Source organism: Phaseolus vulgaris, chromosome 8 (assembly GCF_000499845.2).
Source record: "Phaseolus vulgaris cultivar G19833 chromosome 8, P. vulgaris v2.0, whole genome shotgun sequence".
Classification (NCBI taxonomy): Eukaryota; Viridiplantae; Streptophyta; class Magnoliopsida; order Fabales; family Fabaceae; genus Phaseolus; species Phaseolus vulgaris.
In genome coordinates, this window is record NC_023752.2 from 29,884,499 (window position 1) to 29,905,052 (window position 20,554).

A 20,554-nucleotide genomic window follows, 5' to 3' on the forward strand; every position below is an offset into this window, starting at 1 on the left:
GGATAAGATTAAATATTCCCGCATTCAAAGGGAACAATGATCTGAGGCTTACTTAGAGTGGGATAATAAAGTACAACATATGTTTACTTGCATTTAGTATAATGATAAAACCATTTTTTCTTGTAGTGACAACTACAATACATAGAGAAAAAATAAATATGTAAACAGTGTTGATCAAGAGTGATAAAGTGCTTTGAAGAATCCAAATCCAAGGTGTTTAATGAAAGGCTGGTGGTGCTGTTGTGTGTGGCTGGGATCTAGGTAGATTAAAGTGTTATCTACTCTTTTGTTGAATCTAAAACTAATGTGAATTCAAACCTTTTTGAAATTAAGTGTTTTTCCAACTAACTGAAAAATAATCTGTTGTTTTGTCGAATCAACCGGTTGTATTACTCTTAGGAGTTTTGGAAAAGATTGAAAGCTGTTTGACTTGGTTGACTTAACTGTCAAACCAAATCAATTGGTTGTTTCGTGGTTTCAACCCATTGTTTTTTTAAAATCCTAATAGAATTCAGTTTTTGATTGGTGAATCTGTTTTAAATGATTTCTAACTAAATACGCTCCTTCATTAAATGCTTTGACTAATCTTTGGAAAATATAAATAATTGTTTTATGTTTTCAAATAAGTAAGAAAGAGTTTTGAGAAATTCATGAGGAGAGAAAATCATGAAAATAACAAGAAAATCATGAAAATAGGAAGGGAGATAGGAGGAGGAGAACAGAGAATAAGGGAGGACAAAGAGAATTGGGATTTGATGGGATAAGATTAGATATTTCCACATTCAAAGGGAACAGTGATCTGAGGCTTACTTGGAGTGGGATATTAAAGTAGAACATATGTTTACTTGCAATTAGTATAATGATAAAACCATTTTTTCTTGTAGTGACAACTACAAAACATACAGAAAAAATAAAAATGTAAACAGTGTTGATAAAGAGTGATCAAGTGCTTTGAAAAATCCAAATCCAAGGTGTTTGATGAAAGGCTTGTGTTGCTGTTGTGTGTGGGTGGGATCTGGGTAGATTAAAGTGTTATCCACTCTTTTGTTGAATCTAAAACTAATGTGAATTCAAACCTTTTTGAAATTAAGTGTTTTTCCAACTAACTGAAAAACAATCTGTTGTTTTGTCTAATCAACCGGTTGTATTACTCTTAGGAGTTTTGAAAAAGATTGAAAGCTGTTTGACTTGGTTGACTTAACTGTCAACCAAATCAATTGGTTGTTTCGTGGTTTCAACCCATTGTTTCTTTGAAAATCCTAACATAATTCAGTTTTTTTGATTGGTGAGTATGTCTTAAATGATTTCTAACTGAATACGCTCCATCATTAAATGCTTTGACCAATCTTTGGAAGATAGAAATAGTTTGTTTATGTTTTCAAATAAGTAAGAAACAGTTTTGAGAAATTCATGAGGAGAGAAAATCATGAAATTTAGAAGAAAAACAAGAAGATAGAAAGGGAGATAGGAGGGGGAGAAGAGAGAATGAGGGAGAATAAAGACAATTGTGATTTGATAGGATAAGATTAAATATTCCCACATTCAAAGGTAATAGTGATTTGAAGCATACTTGGAGTGGGATATTAAAGTAGAACATATGTTTACTTGCAATTAATATAATGATAAAACCATTTTTTCTTTTAGTGACAACTACAATACATAAAGAAAAAATAAATATGTAAACAATGTTGATCAAGAGTGATAAAGTGCTTTGAAGAATCCAAATCCAAGGTTTTGATGAAAGACTGGTGTTGCTGTTGTGTGTGTGCGGGATATGGTAGATTACAGTGTGATCCACTCTTTTGTTGAATCTAAAACTAATGTGAATTAAAACCTTTTTGAAATTAACTAAACAATCTGTTGTTTTGTCGAATCAACCGATTGTTTTACTCTTAGGAGTTTTGAAAAAGGTTGAAAGGTATTTGACTTGGTTGACTTAACTGTCAAACGAAATCAATTGGTTGTTTCGTAGTTTCAACCCACTGTTTCTTTGAAAATCCTAACAAAATTCAATTTTTGATTGCTGAATCTGTTTTAAATGATTTCTAACTAAATTCGCTCCTTCATTAAATGTTTTGACCAAGCTTTGGAAAATATAAATAGTTTGTTTAGGTTTTCGAATAAGTAAGAAACAGTTTTGAGAAATCCATGAGGAGAGAAAATCAAGAAAATAACAAGAAAATCATGAAAATAGGAAGGGACATAGGAGGAGGAGAAGAGAGAATGAGGGAGAACAAAGACAATTCGGATTTGATGGGATAAGATTAAATATTCCCACATTCAAAGGGAACAGTGATCTGAAGCTTACTTGGAGTGGGATATTAAAGTAGAACATATGTTTACTTGCAACTAGTATAATGATAAAACCATTTTTTCTTGTAGTGGCAACTTTAATACATAGAGAAAAAAAATATAAACTGTGTTAATTAAGAGGGATCAAGTGCTTTGAAGTATCCAAATCGAAGGTGTTTGATGAGAGTCTGGTGTTGCTGTTGTGTGTGGGTGGGATCTGGGTAGATTAAAGTGTGATCCACTCTTTTTTTGAATCTAAAACTAATGTGAATTAAAATCGTTTTGAAATTAAGTGTTTTTCCAACTAAGTGAAAAATAATCTTTTGTTTTGTCGAATCAACCGGTTGTTTTACACTTAGAAGTTTTGATAAAGGTTGAAAGCTGTTTGACATGGTTGACTTAATTGTCAAACCAAATCAATTGGTTGTTTCATGGTTTCAACCCATTGTTTCTTTGAAAATGCTAAGAAAATTCAGTTTTTGATTAATTAATCTGTTTTAAATGATTTCTAACTAAATCCGCTCTTTCATTAAATGTTTTGACCAATCTTTGGAAAATATAAATAGTTTGTTTATGTTTTCAAATAAGTAAGAAAGAGTTTTGAGAATTCATGAGGAGAGAAAATCATGAAATAACAAGAAAATAATGAAAATAGAAAGGGAGATAGGAGGAGGAGAAGAGAGAATGAGGGAAAACAAAGACATTTGGGATTTGATGGGAGAAGATTAAATATTCCCACATTGAAATGGAACAATGATCTAAAGCTTACTTGGAGTGGGATATTAAAGTAGAACATATGTTTACTTGCAATTAGTATAATGATAAAACCATTTTTTCTGGTAGTGACAACTACAATACATAGAGAAAAAATAAATATGTAAACAGTGTTGATCAAAAGTGATCAAGTGCTTTGAAGAATCCAAATCCAAGGTGTTTGATGAAAGGCTGGTGTTGCTGTTGTGTGTGGATGAGATTTGGGTAGATTAAATTGTGATCCACTCTTTTGTGGAATCTAAAACTAATGTGAATTAAAACCTTTTTTAAATTAAGTGTTTTTCAACTAAGTGAAAAACAATCTGTTGTTTTGTCGACTCAACCGGTTGTTTTACTCTTAGGAGTTTTGAAAAAGGTTAAAAGTATTTTGACTTGGTTGACTTAATTGTCAAACCAAATGAATTGGTTGTTTCGTGGTTTCAAGCATTGTTTCTTTGAAAATCCTAACAGAATTAAGTTTTTGATTGGTGAATTTGTTTTAAATGATTTCTAACTGAATACGCTCCTTCATTAATTGCTTTGACCAATCTTTGGAAAATATAAATAGTTTGTTTATGTTTTCAAATAAGTAAGAAATAGTTTTGAGAAATTCAGTTTGACAGATTTGATCTTAAGATTTCAAGATTCACATCAAGCTTGGGATTTTCAAGTGAGAATGGAATAGGATTGCAATTGTATTCTTTTCAGATTGTACTGTGATCAACTGTAATCCTTTATCAACCTTCTGTATTTTTGTTGTTGTGTTGCCAAAGAGTATTGTGTGTTATTGAGGTGTTCAAGATCAATACTCTTGGTGTTTTGTAATCTGGTTTGATTGCTTAGTGGATTACCCAGTGGTTTCTGGGAACTGGATGTAGCTCTTGTTGTAAGAGTGAACCAGTTTAAATTGTTTGTGTGCATTTCTCTCTCTCTTTAACTCCTTTAAATTTTGTTTGTAAGTTGTTTAAGTTTTAACTGGCATAAACAACCGATAGATTCGAAGAAACAACCGATTGTTTTTTTTTGTGCTTTGCTTTAAAACAGTTTGTGTTCTTGGCTAACTTGATTTCTCTTCTAGTTTTCTATATAGAATTTCATTGAACCTTCAAAATTTTTTGAAAATCTCTTATAAACAATTCACCCTCGGTTGTTTAAGGCCATATATTCTAACAAACATGACACTTGAAACTTAAGACTTTTAACAAACAGGAAGCATGCACTGGATGATTGCTATTTTTTTCTCTGTTTTCCTCTACTTCTTTTTTCTCTATTTTCCTCTTTTTATTTTTTTTCCTGTTTTCCTCTTTTATTTATTAAAGATGAACAATATCGTGAGTAGTGCCATGTGTTAGGTTTGATGGCTACAACAAGAGGGGGGGGGGTGAATTGTTTTCAAACTATTTTTACAAATACTTTTCTTAGAATGAAGCTTTAACCAACAACTCAGAAAAACAATTCAGAAGACCAGTTCAATAGCCAAACAGAAACTGAAATCAGAAATTCAATCGGTTAAAGTTGCGATTTAACCGGTTGTTTAGGACAGCAAAAATTACAAACAATTTAATAAGAGATGAGATAGAGAGAATTACACACAGAGATTATATTGATTCACTCAATCACAGAGCTACATCCAGTCCTCAAATCACTGAGTTTTCACTATGCAATCAATCACAGATTACACAAACACCACACACAAAGAGGTGACTTTGAATCCCACAAAGCCTACTCACCCTCCTTGCACACAACAACCCCCTCAAGCCAGAATCACACTGACTTTACAGGATCTTACACAGTTATACATAATATTATATGAACAATTACAAGAACTTGAACAGGATTAGAAAACACCTGGTAAAACACAATACACTAGCATCCTATTGACTAGTTCTTTGAAAGACAACAAAGCCCAAGGCAATCTTGCTAAGACTTGAAGAAAAACCTTTCACAAACAGTTTTGGTAATCTCTCAAATCAATCTCACTTAGAGTATCAAAAGGTTTATGTTCTATCAATTCTTTTGTTGATTAACTCTAAAATCAAAAATCATCTTTTAAACGTTTGAATCAAAAGCATATTCAACGTTAGAACAAATAAGTTAAAAACAAATTTTCAAAAACTGTTACAAGCACATACATTTAATCGGTTAAAACCACAAATTAACTGGTTGAATGCTTTTGTCAATTATAAAACAATTTTAAAACCTTCTTTGTCAGCTAAGTTACAAACAACCAATTATCTCGATATTTTAATGGTTATTTTTCCCTTTGCATGGAAAAACACTTTAATCTTTAAAACTGATTGAAATGAGCTTTGTCTGAGATTCAAAACTGATCTTACGAAGATTCTAAACCCCAAACCAAAACCTAAACCTAAAACATCACACAGCTTCAGGCTTCACTTGGATTTGGCACATCAAAGCTTCCCATCTTCAACACCATGAACAATGTTGTGAACAGTGTTGTGAATAGTATCATGAACAGTGTCGTGAACAATACCGTGAACAATGATAAGGGAAAAAAATAGGATGCACAATTGTATTATAACTCAAACCTTTGCTCTCAATACCAAATGATATGATTCCAAATTGAACTAATAGTAGAATTAGGAATTTAGGGTTACAGAATGGAATCAATTAAAAATAGTAACAATGAAAACTTGGAGAAAGGGAGGTGCCACAAACAAGGTTTGATAAGCTTAAGGATGATCACCACAAGAATTGATGAATTCTTGATAAGATCACAAGAATCCTAGCAGAGATATTTCCAAAACATTCATCCTCATTATGAATTCCAAAAGTGTAGAAATAGAAATTTAGTTATAGGTCTTATCTCGTTTGAAAGGAAATAAAATAAGAAAACAATCCCTATATTTCAAGAAAGGATCATTTTTCCCAGTGGTTAAGTTGATACTTTCTAACTGGTTATAGGTTCAAATCCTAACTCCAAGCAAAATAATAATATTTTTATTCTAATACTCTAAGCATGTTATGCTTGTAATCAACATAGTCTTTTTAAAGTGTGGGCCATTTAACAATTGGTCATCCTCTCAGACATGGCTTCAACACAGACGTCTTGGTCATCCTCCATTTAGTACCCTAAAGTTCTTATTTCTTGTTTTACTTACAAAAGTGTCTGTTGAGTCTTTTGATGTTGATGTTTGTCAGTTTGCTGAACACCATCAGACAACTTTTATTCCCAATAGTAATAAAAGTTCTAAAACTTTTGATCTTATTCATTTAGATGTATGGGGACTTTCATCTATTCCTAATATCTCGGGTGAAAAATGGTTTGTTTCATTTATTGATGATTGTACTGTAGTTACCTAGATATTCCTCATGATAGATAAGTCCAATGTTTTTCACTTGCTTGTAATTTTTACCAAATGGTTTAAACATAATTTGGAAGCCCAATTAAGAGATTGCGTTATGATAATGGAAGAAAATATGTGAACTAAAACATTACAAGGTTCCTTAAGGAAAGTGGAGTTGTTCATGAATTAACCTGTGTGAACACCCCTAAACAAAATGGGGTTGCAGAAAGGAAAAATTGTCATATCCTTGAGGTTACTACAACTCTAAAATTCCAAACACTCGTTCCTAAATCTTATTGGGGGAAGTAGTGTTGACTGCCACTTACTTGATTAATGGATTACCCTATCGGGTTCTAGAGGGTGTTGCTCTTGTTCAAATTATGACGACATTCTATCCTTCTATTCCCATTTTGACTTAGTGGATTCTCCAGTGGTTTTTGGGAAACTGGATGTAGCTCTTGGTTTAAGAGTGAACCAGTATAAACTGTTTGTGCATCTCTTTCTTCCTTGAACTCTTTAAATTCAGTTGCTGTTATTTTTACTGGTATAAACAACCGATTGTTTCTTCGAAACAACCGATTGTTTTTCTATGCTTTACTGTTTTGAGCTTTGTTTCTTGGCTAACTAAATTCCTAATCTGGTTTCTTGCAAAGAATTTCATTTTAGCTCAAAAATTTTGCGAAAACCCCCTTTAAACAATTCACCCCCCTTCTCGTTTAAGGCCATACATTCTAACAATTGGTATCAAAGCTTGGTACTTGAAAAATACTCAAGTTTGATCTTAAAACCTTTTTTCAATGGCTGAAAAACTACCTTTTGGAGAGGGTGTTTCAATCAAAAGACCACCTCTATTATGTGGTTTGAATTATCAATTCTGGAAAGTTAGAATGAAAATCTTTGTTGAATCTCTTGACAAGGGAATTTGGGATGCAATTGAAAATGGCCCTTTTATTCCAAAATTTGAAAAAGATGGATCTTCCATTGAAAAACCTTGGTCTCAATGGACTGATTCTGAAAACAAGAAGGCCAAATTTGATTGTATTGCTAAGAACATCATAACATCTGCCTTGAATTCGGATGAATTTTTCAGGATTTCTTAATGGTCATCGGCCAAGGAGATGTGGGACACTTTGGAGGTGACTCATAAAGGAACCATTGATGTGAAGAGAGTTAGAAAGCATACTCTAATTCAGGAATATGAAATGTTTAGAATGCTTAAGGGTGAGTCAATCGCTTAAGTACAAAAGAGGTTCACCCACATCATCAACCACCTTATGAGCCTTGGGAAAACCTTTGATAAAGAAGAACTAAACATCAAGATCCTCAAGTGTCTTGATTGATCATGGCAACCTAAGGTGACAACAATTTCTGAATCAAAAGATTTGACATCCTTGACAACAGCTTCATTGTTTGGTAAGCTTAGAGAACATGAGTTAGAAATGAATAGACTCAATGTTCAAGAAATTGAAGACAAGCATGTGAGAGGCATTGTCTTGAAAGCTGCCAAGCACAAAAGCAAGCAAGAGTCAAGTGATGAGAGTGAAGAAGAAAACCTTAGTTTGTTGTCCAAGAAGTTTAGTAGATTCTTGAAGAGAAATCGCAAGAAAGAAGCCAACAAAGAAAAATCTCAATTATGAAAGGATCCTGAGTCAATAAAGCTGTCTTGAAAGCCTGATTGTGTTCTGGAGGAAGTTACAACATGTCATAAAGGAATATATTCCATATCTTGAAAATTCAAGAGCCTTTATGACTAGTCAAAGATCACATGTGATAACCATGTGGTTTTCTGCTCTTTTTTTATGTTTTATGTGCAGGTCTTGGTTCAGTCTTTTCTTCTTGAAGACTGAAACCCACTAATACCAATTGATCACTGTAGGGTTCTGTTATGCTATAAAATCTGGTGCAGCAGTTCTCATTTACAAAAATAACCAATTGAGCTATCTCTTCCAACATCTTTTGCTCTTTTTGTGTGTGAGCCTTTGCCTCTTTTTTATGCTATCATGGAGTCCACTCCACCTACATCAAAGAGGATCAAAACAAGGGCTGTAAGGTCTAGAGGAAGGCTTGAGGGCTGGTTTTCAGGGGATAATGAGCTCATTGAGAGATATTGTTTTGAGACAAGCACAAAGGTGATCAACAACCCAAAAGTTGTCTCCTTTGATTGGCTGAAAAGCCAAAAGCTGGACAATATGAGGAAGCTTTTCAAGGATTAGTTGCTGAGAAGATTCTTGGAGATGAAGGGAAACATATACCCAGATTTGATTCAGGTATTCTACACCAACCTTAAGTTTCAAGGAAACAACCTTGTTTCTCATGTGAAAGGTGTAGACATGGAGATTACCCATGATATGTGGGCTGTAGTAATTGGATGAAAGTATGCTGGTCTAAGGATTAATAAAGGAAATCTTGGTGTTGTGGAAGATTTCAACAAAGTCCAATACTACAAGAGTTGTTTGAAGAATCAACAAGCCCAAGTAAGAACTTGTTCTGTTGGAGGCTTGAAGTTAGATGAAAGGGTGCTGGCTCTTATTGTTACTTGGATTCTAACTCCAATAGGGAACAACCATTCTATTTTAACAGAAGATGATCTTGTTTATATCTACTACATCATGAAGAAGAGCAAGATCAACTGGATTCATATCATCAAAGAACATATGCAAAAATCCATGAGGTTAACTGACTACCGCTATCCCTATGCTGTTTTAATCTCTAAATTCTTGCTCTATTTTGAAGTGAATCTTGAAGATGAGACTTCTGAGTTGGTTAAATCAACACAAGAAATGAACAATGGTTCACTAAGCAAGATGGGATTCACCAAGATAAATGGAAGATGGGTGAGCAAAGATGGTGATCATGGTGGTTCATCAAATGCTACAACTGCTGATTTTGATGAAGAGGATCAAGCTGCTGATATGGATATCCACAATGAAGAACAACCTGCAACTAACTTTGATGCTGGAACAAGTGCAGGACATCAAGGGGATGAGTTTCCTTCTATGTCCTCTTTTGAAAGATACATGGTGAATAGGCTTGATGGCTTTGCTGAAAATCAAAAAAATCTCCATGATCTTTGTGTGACCAATTTCCAGAGCATTGACAACAAATTTCAGAGCATGGACACTCGCTTTCTGACCCTGGATGAAGAGGTTGAAGTTGTTCAGAACCAGATCTTTGAGCTGCAATATGGCAAGGATGACTGAAGAAAAACAACCGGTTGAATGCTCGAAACAACCGATTGTTTTTGCTCTGTACCGATGTAAATGCTATTTCTTTTAAATTCTATTTTTATCTGTTACAATTTATGTTTTATCTCTTCTTATAGTCTATTTGTGAAGATAAATAGGGGGAGATTTTATGATGTGTTATCTTTAATTCTGCAAACTCTATCTGTTTAAGTGATTAATGTTTCTATTGTTTTGCTGCTGTTGATTTTGGCTGCTGGTTTTTCTGTTGTTTTGGTTAAGCAAAACACAAGTTTTTTGTACTGCTCTAACCTGCTGCCATAGATGTTGTATATTGCTTAAACTTTGTTTTGCAGGAACTGCTTCAGATTCAAACAAGTCCAATTCAAGCAACCAGGGATTTGTCTTCATCAAATAGGGGGAGATTGTTGAATCAAGTGTAATAAAAAGCTTTGAAGAATCCAAATCCTAGCGTTTGATGGAAGGCTGAAGTTGCTGTTGTGTTTTAGAGTAGGATCTCGGGTAGTTTATCTTTGTAATCCACTCTTTATTGAATCTAAAGCTTAAGTGTTTTCAAATCTTTCAAAGTTTAAGGTGTTTTTCAAACTAAGTGAAAAACAACCTGTTGTATTGTCGAAACAACCGACTGTTTTACACTTAGGTGTTTTTGAAAAGGTTGAAAACTGTTTTGGTTGGTTGGCTTGCTGTCAAACCAAAACAACCGATTGATTCGCATTTTCAATCGATTGTTTGTTTGAAAATCCTAACAGAAACAATTTTGTTAGTTAAGTGACCTTTAAATGATTTTATAACCGAATACGCTCATGCTTTAAATGCTTTGACCATTCTTTGAATGCTATAAATAGTTTGTTTAAGTTTTATAAAAAACAAGGAGATAGAAAAACAGATTTGAGTTTTTCACAAAGTGCTTTCAAAGATTTGAGTTTTCACCTTTGAGCTTTGGTTTATCAAGAGAGAGTGGAATAGGATTACATCTGTATTGATTTCAGTTCATTCTGTAACAAATGTAATTCGTTCTGAATACTTTGTACATTCTAGTGTTGTAAAGCCAATAAGGGTTGTGCGCTCTTGAGGTTGTCAAGATCAACATTCTTTGTGTGTGTGCTGAGCCAAAGGAAGTGTGTTTTCTTGAGGGGATCAATGTCACTTCTTTGGTGGTGTGTGTATGTAATCTGGTTTTGATTACTTAGTGGATTCCCCAGTGGTTTCTGGGAAACTAGATGTAGCTCTTGGTTTAAGAGTGAACCAATATAAACTATTTATGCATCTCTTTCTTCCTTGAACTCTTTAAATTCAGTTGCTGTTATTTTTACTGGTATAAACAACCGATTGTTTTTCTAGTGCTTTACTGTTTTGAGCTTTGTTTCTTGGCTAACTGAATTCCTAATCTGGTTTCTTGCAAAGAATTTCATTCTAGCTCAAAAAGTTTGCGAAAACCCCCTTTAAACAATTCACCCCCCTTCTCGTTTAAGGCCATACATTCTAACATTCACCACTTTAGAAAATTCTTTCTCAAGGTCAACTTCAAAATATTGAAGAAATTTAGATATAAGAACAACATAAGGGAAATGATAATCACTTAACCTCACAGATTTTTTGCATGTGCTCCTTGAAGACATGGATCCAATTGACTTTAATGTTCTTCATTATGTAGTAGATTAGAACAAAATCTTCTTCAGTGAGGACCGAGTGATTACTTCCCCTTGGACATGAGACAATGAACGCAATGATTCTCTCATTCAGTTTTAAGCAACCTACAGAAAAAACCCTTGACTTTCAAGTGAGGATTTTTTAGGCAACTTACATAATATTGCATTTTGTTGAAGTCCTCCACCACACCTATGTTCCCTTTGTTGATTTTTAACCTAGTGTATTTTAACCCCGTGATAACAGTCCACACAACAGGAGTGATCTCCATATCTACCCCTTTTACATGTGAATACATGTTCTCACCAGCAATAAGTAGATTTTTGTAGAATACCTTTACAAGATCTGAATAAGTGTTCCCCGACATCTAAAAAGACCTACTCAGCTTCTGATCTTTCAAGATCTTCCTCACATCCTTAAATTTTTTCTCCTTTAGCCATTTGAAGGATATAAATTTTGGTTTATTGATGGCTTTTCGGCTTGACTGATACAGAAAATTTTCAATTTTCTCATTGTCACTTGAAAACCATTTTTGAAGGTGTCTAACCCTTTTGGTAGTACATGTTTTCTTCCTTTTTGGTGAGGGGGATGAAAAAGCCATGATATAGAAATAAATTTATGAAGAAGCAGTGGAAACAACTAGTTTCATGTGAGGTTGCAGAGAGAAAAAATACGTTCTTTCTATGAAATATTCAGTTGAAATCACACACATATATAAGTAGAAAAAGATGACCCAGATAAATTGGCTTTTAGTGAGTTATTTTTCCAATGAAAAAGAATCTTTATCAGAGGGAAGTAGGCAATGTGACAGAGCCAACAAATACAGTTTTGACTAGGCTTTTATTATGCTTGACCATTCATAAGAAAACTTGAATTTCCAATATAGTAAAAAAAATATTCTTTTATGATGATTCTGAGGCACATTTATTGCATATTTGACTAATCAATCGGTTTTGAAAAGGCAGAAACAGGTTTAACCATGCGTAAGCAGTTTTGGCAGTTTTATGCAGAGGTACCAGAGGCAAAACAACAGGTTGTTTCGAACTTTCAACCGATTGTTTTACTGTGACAAGTGAATATTTTCCAAAAAAATAAATTATCTTCCAAAGTGACGAAAAAGTACAATATGTAATTTGTTCATACCTTTACATAGAGATAACCTTAATAGATTCACCCAAAATTGTACTTTGAGATGTTCATTTGATCATATGAGGCACATACATAAGATGAGAATGTACAACTTACTTTACATGGGTCAAGAATTTTTTGACTTGTCAAGAACATATGTAAGCTGCATACATTTGAAGCATAAGGACAAACATTGCTTAGGTTGGTTTTCCCCAGAGCACCTTTTCTTTGATTTCAATGTTTCCTTGACTGCCATGAATACCTAAAAGAGAGAAATGAAGAAGCAAGATTTGGTCCCCTTATGAATTTGGGTCCATAGACATTAGTTGGGACATTAAGAACCTTAGAAATCTTAGGAACCCATTTCAAAATACCTTTAGGAACAAAAAACATCCTCAGTTTGCATAATCTAATAGTGTGACCTTTTTTCATGTAGTAATGGCAAATTTTAACCGGTTAATTCGACAAAACAAAAAGTTGTTTTTCAAAGAAACTTTGATAATGATCTGTTCTTGCTGTTTGGGTTAAATCCCAGTCCAACCTTTCCAAAATCACAATTTTGTGAAGTAAGAAGATTTTCAAGATTTGATTGTCCTTTGGAAAACTTGCCTACTGTTTTTAAAAGACAGTGAACTTTCTTTTGAAGAGATTCACAATTTTCACAAAAGTTTGAATCAACACATTTACAAGAAGAGTTTTGGTAAATCATTTCCAGGTTCTCAAAATCAGTTTTTGATTTGCTTAACTCTTCTTCTAAGGTCTTGACTCTATTTTCCAACTAGTTATTTAACCCTTTCAACCGGTTATTCAATAGGGCCATTTTTTTAGCTTCCTCATGAGTTTCTTTAAAGGCATCAAGAAATTGGCTATAATTTTCAAAATTAATAGAAGTGCTTGAACTTATACTGCTTGATTCTGATTCTTCCTTTGCCATCAAACACAAATTGGCTTCTTCATCTTCCTTAGATGATGAACTTGATGATGAATCATCTTTATCTTGCCAAGCTATGTAGGCTTTTCTTGCTTTGCCTCTCTTTTCAAACTTCTTGTTGGCCCCTTTCTCTTTGCTCTCATTGTTTGGACAATCACCTTGATGTGACTCTGTTTACCACATTCAAAACAAGTATAGTTCGTAAAATTAAATTCATTTACTTTCTTACTATTATACCTTTTTTATGGTTGATTCTTGTCCTAGATGTTCTTCTTCAAGAACTTGCCAAACTTCTTTATGAGCAAGTTGAGAGTCTCACTATCACTGCACTCATATGGGTCTTCATCACCCTTTTGATCAATAGCTCTTAAAGCTATGCTTTTCACATGCTTTTCTTCATTTTCTTGGTCATTAAGTCGGTTCATCTCAAGCTCATGCTTTCTTAGCTTTCCAAACAAGGAGGCAGTGGTCAATGTAGTCAAATCCTTGGATTCTGAAATAGTTGTGACCTTTGGTTGCCAAGATCTATCCAAGCATTTGAGGATCTTGATGTTCAACTCCTCCCTTTCAATGATTTTGCCAAGGCTAATGAGGTGATTTACTATGTGGGTGAATCTTTTCTCCACATCCGAAATGGTTTCTCCTTTAAGCATCCTAAACATTTCATATTCTTGGATCAAGACATGCTTTCTTGCCCTCTTCACATCAGTTGTGCCTTCAAGGGTAACTTCAAGGATATCCCACATCTCCTTTGCATATCCACATTAAGAGACCCTAAAAAATTCATCTAAATTCAAGGCATAAGTTATAATGTTCTTGGAAATGCAATCATATTGAGCTCCTAAACTTTCACTCTCAGTCCATTCACACCAAGGTTTTTCAATGAAAACTTTATCTTTTTCAACCTTAGGAATGAAAGGACCATTTGTGAAAGCATCCTAGATTCCTCTATCAATTGATTCAACAAAAATTTTCATTCTTACCTTCTAAAATGGATAGTCTAGTCGACAAAATAAAGGCGATCTGTTTATAGAAGCACCCTCCTCAAAGGGTAGTTTTTCAACAATTTTCAAAAAGGTTTTAGGATCAAAACTTGAGTAACTTTCAAGAATTCAGCTCCTGATGTCCATTGTTAGATTAGTGGCCTAAACAAGATGGGGGGTGGGGGTGAATTGTTTTCATAAGATTTTCGCAAAGTTTGGAAGTAGAGTGAAAAGTTTTGAAAAATCAATCAATTGATTTTGTTCAACTCAATAAAATTTATATTATGTTTTTTTTTTATAGAAAATCAACTTGTTTTTTTTCTTGAAACAACCGATTGTTTATACTAACAAAATATAAACAAAGTTAAAATAGTTTACAAGAGGAGAGATAGAGAGAATCACAAAAGAGGTTTATATTGGTTCACTCTTAACCAATAGCTACATCCAGTCTTCGCTAACCACTAAGAATTCACTATGTAATCAAAGCTAGATTACAAAATACACACGAAAAGTGATGATCTTGAACCTCTTAAGAACACACACCACTCTTTGGCAACACTACAGTTTTCTGAAACACTTTTATGAAATTGCCTTATACAAATACACAAAAAAATACAATGTTTAAAGAGAAGAGAATAGAATACATCTGGGTTTTTGAAAGCTATAATATAAAAGTATACAAAACCTAATTCCTATTCCACACACAAGTGATGATCCAAAGCTCTTGATTTCTTGAAAAACGTTTTTAGTAATTTTTATTTCTTAGAGTAGTGAGAAGAATATCAAATAGCCTTTATATAAACTCAATCAAGTGGTCAAAGCTACTAGATTAGAAACCAAAAACATTTGGAAGCATTTAAAACAGTTTAAAACACATAACAAAATTCTATTATAAAAACAATAAGTTGTTTTCCAAAACAATCGATTGAAATAAACTTTTTGTTAAGGTTTTTATAAAAAAACAACCAGTTGTTTTATCAAAATAATCGATTGTTTCTGTTTGACAGCAAAGGCAAAATTAAGAAAAGTTTTTCCAAATCATTTTGATAACCACTAAGTGTCAAAAAACTTGCCTTAGCTGCAAACCCTTGAGTAACAACTTTTTCAATTGGTTGATTTGAAAAAAACTGAATAAAAATTTCTCAGCTTCTATGAAAATATTTCTTTCAAAAGAGAAAAAGTTCAAATGAGCTTCGATCATTTCAAAGAGTGAATTAACAAGTTAAAAAATACTAGACAATTTCTAACACCCAACAACAAGGTCTTCAAGCTTTTCACACAGATTTGGAGGCATCAAAGCATCTTGTTCAACACTTTTGTCCATGTTCATAGTCCTTATCGGGGTAAGTTAGATCCTCGGGTCATCAAATATGTCTTCATCGGTTATTCCCCAACAAAAAGGGGTACAAATGCTATCACCCTAAAAGTTAAAAAGTCTATCTCTCCAAGGATGTCACCTTTCATGAAACAAAATCCTTCTTTCCAAGTTCTCAGCTTTAGGGGGAGAGTATTAAAGAAGTTGATGTCCTTTAGTTGTCACCTTTTCCTTTGTTGTAGGATTTCACTGTAATGGAGGATGGCAAAGACCTTACACCAACATCATTATCAGAGAAGAATATTGAGGACAAATATTTTTGGGAAACAATATCAATAAAGGCAACAAGAACCCGTCCTGGTCGAACAACAATTTCAATTGCCCGAACTGGAGGTAAAAACTGATACATGTGAGACTTTTGAGAATACCTTAAATGCTGCTTTTGAAAAGAAAAAAGATCTTATGTCAAATATCCTATATCCCAATTTGTGTCTGCAGAAAAACTTTCTTTGCAGCACCAGAGTTTTCTTTCAGCTATTGATTCTATCAGTATCCCTACATCAGTACAAGAAGCCTTAAAAGATGATAACTGAGTTCGAGCCATTAATGCAGAAATGGATGCATTAGAAAGGAATGAGACTTAGGAGATTGTAAAGAGATCACAGGATAAGAAGGCAGTGAGTTATAGGTGGATACATATACAGTTAAGTATCAGTCTGATGGCACATTGGATCGATATAAGGCAAGGTTGGTTGCAAAAGTGTACACCCAAACCTATGGGATTGAAGGAGACTTTTTCTATAGTGGAAAAAATGAATACAAGTCAAGATTATTCTTTCCTTGGAGCTGATGACTGTTTTATGGCAAGTGTACCGCATCAGAAGTAATAATTTGTCCTAAGGAAGGATATGAAACCCACAAGGAACAGTTGAATTATCAAGTATAAGATTCACTAAATAGAAAACAAAATAATATAGTTTATTAGGAGTTTGTTATAATTACAAGAATTGTAAAGAAAGAAAGTTAAAGAGTTTGTTAGTTCAATTGGAAAAATTGGGATTGTGTTCATGTAAGAATTAATGGCCTAAACAAGAGGGGGGCTGATGAGAATCAAATAAAGGAGGCTTTTATTAATGAAGGAAGAGGACATTCGCCTTCACATTTGAAATTCTTCGTTCTAGTCTTCTCAAAATTAAAAGAAGATATAAAATAAAGATGAGGCCCAAGCCCAAAGCCCAAGCCCAAGCCCAAAAAGCCCAAGACCATCCCATGAGGGGCAAGGCCAAGCATTAAATAAAAGAGCATCATTTGATTAACTCTTGTAGGAGGTGTGAATATTAAATAAAGGAGTATGAATATGTAAAATAAAGTCACATTGTCCACGTGACTTAGGAGAGTAGGTGTAGGTGTAGCTTTTAGGAGGTGTCATAGTAGAAAAAGGTCACACCTCCCATGTGACTTGTTTTTGGTGGGAATTTCAAATGAGTTTTATTTGAATTTTCCCACCTATTTTCGAGCACCCTCACACTATAAATAGAGGTGTGGGCTCTTGTAAAATTCAGATTGGAAATTGGATATAGAGAAACTCTACTCAAATTGAGAGAGAATTGTGAGAACTTTGTCTTCTCCTACACCTTGTCTTATCTTGTGTGCATTTGGTTCTCTCAAGTGGCGACATTAGCTCACTTATCTTGGAGCCTTCACCATCCAAGTGGCGTGATCACCAAACCAAGTCCTTCATCTTCATAAGTTCTTCTCTCCTTCATCTTTTCATTTCATCTTCATGTCCTACGAAATTCCTAAACATGTTTTAGCTTCTTTATATTCGGTGCTTTAGCTCATTTCTGGTTTTTGGTTCGGTTCTTCTTCCTTTGCCTTGCTTTTGTTTGGTGCTTTTCAGTTTTGAAGCTTTCTATTCGGTTCATTTACATTTGTGCACCTTTTAATCAGTTCAATTGGCAATAGATGGATCTTCCATGTGAGTTTGGTGTTTGGTGCAAGTTTTGGTGAGTTCTTGAAACATAGAACATTGATCCAATTCTATTAAAAGTGCCTATTCTTTATCCAACTCAAGTTGATTCCATAAAATGTCAAAGAATCATCTCTACTTTGCTAGTGGAATCATATCGGGGGGGGGGGGGTGGTGAATTGTTTAACAAAATATTTTCGCAAATATTAGCTAAGAATGAAGTTTAATGAAGAATTACAGAAAGAGCAATCAGGGAAGCCAATAAATCAAAGCTGTTAAAACTGTTTGCAGAAAAAAAAAATCAGTTGAAATTTCGATTTTACCGGTTGTTTAAAGCAAAAAAGACAAAAACTATATCAAACAGTTTGTAATGGGTGAGAGAGAAAAGATTACACAAACATTTTATACTAGTTCACTCCTTACTAGAGCTACATCCAAATAGATTACAATCACACAACACCACAAAGAGGTGATCTTGACCATACAAGAACACACACCCTCTTTGCCTTTTCACACACACAGTCAGAACAACCCTCTGACTTGCAAATTTATTGTTTTAGAAGTATACAAAATAATAAAAAAAATACAAGAATAGAAGGAACAAATTACACCTGGTGGTGTACATGAAATCACGAAGCTCCTAATTCACTTCCTGAACCAATGGCACAACCTTAGGCAATCTAGTAAAGCTTGAATCAAATCTTCCTCAAAATTGTTTCTTAATCTCTCTTTCTGTGTGTTTCAAATATGGAGGGTAACCATGTTTTATAGCTCTTCAAACTAGCCGTTTTAGGCAGTTAAACACGAGCCAAAACAGTTTCAAATCAACTGAAAATAGATTTAACAAGTTTTTGAAAAATTATTAAGAAATTCAAAAATCAACCAGTGGAAATGTCGTTTTAACTGATTGAATTGGTTTTGATAGTTAGTCAACTAAGTCAAAAACAGTTTGAAAACCCTCCAAACAGGCTGGGTGGAAAACAACCGACTAAACCGAGAAATCAGCCGGTTATTTTTTGCTTAGCTTAGAAAAACACTTTTCATTTTCAAAACCAAATTGATTCAGCTGTGCTTTGGTTTAAGAATGAATTTTACAAATTACAAACTACCTATAACTAAACCCCAAACACAACAACATAGGCATCAAGCTCTCTTCACAGATTTGGAGGCATCAAAGCTTCATTTTCAACAAAAAGAAGAATGAAGTTCGAATACACATGGGTTTAATACAAATGAAGAACAACAGAATTGATAACCCAAAAACCTACTTTACATCACAACAATGATTTAAGATTCAAATGTAATCTCTAAGAATGATTAGAAAACAATTAAATTTTCTCTCTAAAGAAAGTGTTGTTTTAAATTATCAGAAACATCATTATACTAGCCATGTACCTGTGCACAACACAAGTATTTTATAAAAAAAAATTAAATTACAATAATTAAAAGACTATTATATTAACAAATAAAATAGATTACGTAATACATCATTCATGCAATAAATAAAGAATAAAATTAAAATTTTGACGCCTCAATCGTTTTATATGTGAATATGAATGAAGAGTATCTAACTGATGATCTTTGAATCTCTTTTCCTCGTATACACTTTTTCAATTATTTTCCTGTACCAAAATAGCATCATTTCAACAACCAATATTCATACCAAAGACAAAGTTTGACAATAATATCAATAAAATAAATGAAAAACTTGCAAACAACATAATCATCTTAAGCTTGTTGTTCCACAAATAACATATACTAGTAGACAATCACATTTGCTATCATGAGTCACATTTTTTATATGTAAAATTATAAACAAACAATAATGTTCATACCTTATATGTGTGGTGTAAAATCATGTTTTAAATATATGAAATACTTGCTTCTAAACCATATTAGTAGTTGAGGTTATTTGTTGTTCGTGTTAATTCAAAAACATATTTTGAAACCTTTAGCAAGTTTGTGTATTTGATTTTGAATGAAGAGTATATAACTTATGATCTTTGAATCTCTTTTCCTCGTTACACTCTTTCAATTATTTTCCTGTACCAAACTAACATCATTTTAACCGGCAATATCTTCAAAAGGCAAGAATATGAAAAAAGTATTCATACCAAGAACAAAGTTTGAATATACTTGCAAGCTTAGCAACATAATCATCTTGAGCCTATTGTTGCACAAATAACATATGCTGGTACACAATCACATTTCCTATCATGAGAGTCACGTTTTTTACATGTAAAAAAATTGACCAAATAAAATGAATTGAAAATATAATAATGTTCATACCTCATATATGTAATGTAAGATCATATTTTAAAGATTTTCAAATACTTCCTTGTAAACAACATTAGTTGTTGAAGTAGTTTGTTGTCCGTCTTGATCCAAAATTAAGATTTTCAAACCTTTTTTAGATTTTACTCAAGAAACAACTACATATAACTACCTATGTGTAAATACAGGTGTTGGAAGATAAATGCCAACTTTAGAAAGTGTTTGACCTTGACTTTGTTTATAGTCATTGCAAAGCACAAGGATATTGGGAAGTGTCTTCTTTGAAACTTGAAAGGCAATTATGAATCTGAAGGAATCAAATCCATTCTAGGAATGAGTATTTTATGCCCAATGTTTTTTCATGTAATCATTGTAGCACCAATAACATTCTTTCCCAACTCATTAACTTGTAATCTGGTGCCATTACATAATCCATTAGCTTGCTCAATATTTCTTAAAAGAATTATTGGAACACCAGTTTTGAGTTCTAGGGAATGATTAGGAATTCTTGAGCATCTAATATCGTTTAAAAACTTTGATGTAAACCACTCAACTTGAATGTCTTTTTGTTCATTAGATTGGCAAGGTGTGTCTGAACTTAAGTATGTAACTTCTTCTCTAGGCATTAAACATACGATAAATTCATTAACTTGATCTACAATTTAGTTGTTGGACGAAGTATTGCACCGTCATCAAAATAGTTAGCATTGTTCATATTATCCAAGAATTTAGGATACACAAATTCAACTAA